Consider the following 4055-nt stretch of genomic DNA (forward strand, 5'->3'; position numbering starts at 1 on the left):
CCCCTACCTCGACCCACCCTCTACCCCTACCTCGAACCCCTCCCTCGACCCACCCTCGACCCACCCTCGACCCCTACCTCGACCCCTACCTCGACCCACCCTCGACCCCTACCTCGACCCCTACCTCGACCCACCCTCGACCCCTACCTCGACCCATCCCTCGACCCACCCTCGACCCCTACCTCGACCCCTACCTCGACCCCCACCCTCGACCCCTACCTCGACCCCTACCTCGACCCCACCCTCGACCCCTACCTCGACCCCTACCTCGACCCACCCTCGACCCACCCTCGACCCCTACCTCGACCCACCCTCGACCCACCCTCGACCCCTGATTCCAGCGTTTGTTGCAGGAAGTGATGATTTCCTTTGTTTCTGATAAAAAAGACATTAATACAAACTCCACGTCTTCTTTATCTTCTCCTGTTCTTCCAGTCGGTCAGTGTTCTTTGTTGAGACAGACTGGTTTCATTTGCCTTTTTAACTGGTCTTAAACCAGTCTAAGAGTCCTATAACAGGTACTTTATCCCTGCGGATGGTCTGACTGCAGCTCTCTGTTTAATGTTGCTCCTGTTGTTGGAGCTGCAGGTTTTTTATTGCTGTATAAAGTCGAGTTTAACAGGAGACAGCAGTGAGTCACAGTGTTTGTTCTCTACTGGAGGTTTAACTCATTAAATCAGATCTGACACACGTTCAGGATCAGAAACAAACCTGGAAATCATTTTCACTCATTTCTGAGCTGCAGCCTCACGAAGGCCACGAGACCGGGATCTGGTTCAGAGGGACGGCGTCCGTGCTGCTGCTCTGGTGGAATATAATATTAATAAGTATGTTTTCTTTAGTGTGTAATCACCTGATTATAAGAATCGTTGTGTTTCCGTGATCTTAGAATGAGCCGTTTATATCTACATAGATATTCATGGAGTCCTCCATGTTTCTACAGTAGCCCAGAACGGACAAACCAAACTCTGTTAACTTTTCCTGCTTGGGCCGGAGTCAATAATGTTACTCACTCCCGTCATCGCCACCGCTCTCTCTCTCTCGCTTCACAACTCACTTCCCACATACACACACACACACTGTACTCCTTCAACAACTGGCTCTAGAGAGGGCCATTCGCGTTTTCACGTCGGCCAGTTAGGGCTGTCTCAAATACCATATTTTGGGCTTCGGTGAGAAATATTCAATGCTTTGCGGCATGGCGCGTCACGGCCACAACCATGGCAACGATTGAAGCATTCAGGTCAACCCTAAATGGTAAATGGACTTGTATTTATATAGAACTTTTCTAGTCTTCTGACCACTCAAAAGCTTTACACTACATGTCAGCATTCAGCCATTCACACACCGATGGTTCAGACTTCAGGAGCAATTTGGGGTTAAGTGTCTTGCTCAAGTACACTTGGACATGTGACCCGAGGAGCCGGGTATCGAACCGCCAACCTATCGATTGGTGGACGTCCTGCTCTACCTCTGAGCCACATCCGCCCCTAGTAGCATTCCTACACGCTTGGCACACGGGAGAAGTTGTAATCTGCAGCGGCCAGACACCACAAGACCCTACACACTGTTCCTTTAAGACTACGAGTCGGCCACAGTGAATCAAATCCGATTTTTTTTTTTTGCACATGTGACTCGGATCAGTTCTTTTTCATAACAGTATGAACAGCACAAATTATATGTGAATCTGATTTTTTCAGCTCTGATCTGGAACACTTTCATATGTGGTCCTGAATCAGATACTCGCCAACCCTTTCCCAGGAGACTCCCGGTTTCCTACCGGGGTCACAATTCTCCCGATTTATATCAAATATTGACACCATTTTTTCCTTTTTGTTATCTCAACTGTACAGCGTGTATAATCTGTACTGTTTCCACCCGGACAACAATACAGCTACACCTAATGTTGTTTCCTGGGGGAAGAGAGCTGCTCGCAGTTTGAGCTGCGCTTGACGCTGGTTCAGCGCACAGACAAAGTTGGGCTTTGCTCGATGCGGCAAAAAGCCGTCGTGGCGGCGCAATCCATTTGAAATAACGGGTTTCAGAACACAGCGGTGCCGTTGTCACGTTGTTCCTTAAAGGACTCGTCTTCAGTGAGAGACGGAAAGAGAATTAAAGAGAACTAAGAGAAAGAAATACTCAATCAGGAGCAAAACATGAATGAATGAAAAGTGATGAGAGATGTAATCAGAGATGAACACAAGGTCCCACCAGAGGGGCCAGACCTGCTCTGTCTTCACTCCTGAGAATTAAAAGTCAACAGAAAACAGAAAACTGCTGTTGCAGTTAACTTTGTTATTATGATTATTGTGCAATCTTTATTCTTTAAAAGTCACCAGAATGGAGGAAACAACGTCTCTGAAATTAGAATGTTTTTTTCTGGGGGACGACCCGCTTTGGTTTTGATATCCTCCCTATTTTTGAGATCTCAGGGTTGCAATGAGATTTCAGTCTGAACGTCATCTGGGAATTCATGCGGCTCCTGCGTCACTCTACATCGACATCACGACCCCCCCGACCAGGCTCCGACTCTGCAGCCACACACCTCCGTATGAAGGAGCTCCACAAAAAGCCATAAAATATGTCTCTCTCTCTTTCTCCTCGTCCTCATCTGCTCATGAATTCGCCGACTGCACATCAACTTATAAATGAAAGTGTAACTTCAGTGGCCTCATCGTTGACTTCCATACGACAGCGCGCTGCGTGTGACGTCTTTTTGTTATTGTTCTTTTGCTCATGCGGGTCAGTTCAGGACCTCTGGAATCTGATACCGGACACATTTAAAAAAACATAATGTCAAACAAGAGAATCAGACGTGAGCAATGAATCCTCACTGAGGCCTGCAGTGTGAACGCAGCCGGAGGGTTGCGTTGGGTGTGTAGAGTTATTCCTACTAACCAGTAAACATGGTTGTTAAAGTCGACACAGTTGGCTCAGAGCGAGCTGGCTGAGAGTCCTGAATGGATTTATAATGTGGTAGAAACACAGCCAGGCTGCGTGAGGGAGGGGGGGGAGGTGAAGACGAGGAGGCCGTAATGACTTCCAGCTGCCGGAGGCCGAAGCAGAGGAGGACGTTTGATTTCTACACAGTTGGCAACAGAAACCGTGAAACGTTTAACTTCTCAAGTTTGAGTTCTTCTTCGTCAAAAACTCAACAAACTGATGTTTTCAGACAAAGACAGTAAGTGAACATTGAGTGAAGATTATTAGTCAAACTAATCTGAAATTTCAGTTCACTGTTTAGTTTTTAGGGAGGTTAGTGAGGTTAGTGAGGTTAGTGAGGTTAGTGAGGTTAGTGAGGTTAGTGAAGTTTGTTGATGAGGTTAGTGAGGTTAGTGAGGTTAGTGAGGTTAGTTGATGAGGTTAGTGAGGTTTGTTGATGAGGTTAGTGAGGTTAGTGAGGTTAGTGAGGTTAGTGAAGTTTGTTGATGAGGTTAGTGAGGTTAATGAGGTTAGTGAGGTTAGTGAGGTTAGTTGATGAGGTTAGTCAGGTTTGTGAGGTTTGGTGATGAGTTTAATGAGGTTAGTGAGGTTAGTTGATGAGGTTAGTCAGGTTTGGTGATGAGTTTAATGAGGTTAGTGAGGTTAGTGAGGTTAGTGAGGTTTGGTTTTGAGGTTAGTGAAGTTTGGTGATGAGGTTAGTGAGGTTTAGTGATGAGGTTAGTGAGTTTAGTGAGGTTAATGAGGTTAGTGAGGTTTGGTGAGGTTTAGTGATGTGGTTAGTGAGGTTAATGAGGTTAGTGAGGTTTGGTGAGGTTTAGTGATGTGGTTAGTGAGGTTAATGAGGTTAGTGAGGTTAGTGATGAGGTTAGTGAGGTTAATGAGGTTAGTGAGGTTTGGTAGTGAGGTTAAAGAGGTTAGTGAGGTTTAGTGAGGTTAATGAGGTTAGTGAGGTTAGTGAGTTTAATGAGGTTAGTGAGGTTAGTTGATGAGGTTAGTCAGGTTTGTGAGGTTTGGTGATGAGTTTAATGAGGTTAGTGAGGTTAGTTGATGAGGTTAGTCAGGTTTGGTGATGAGTTTAATGAGGTTAGTGAGGTTAGTGAGGTTAGTGAGGT

Source organism: Sebastes umbrosus, chromosome 2, assembly GCF_015220745.1.
Source record: "Sebastes umbrosus isolate fSebUmb1 chromosome 2, fSebUmb1.pri, whole genome shotgun sequence".
Classification (NCBI taxonomy): Eukaryota; Metazoa; Chordata; class Actinopteri; order Perciformes; family Sebastidae; genus Sebastes; species Sebastes umbrosus.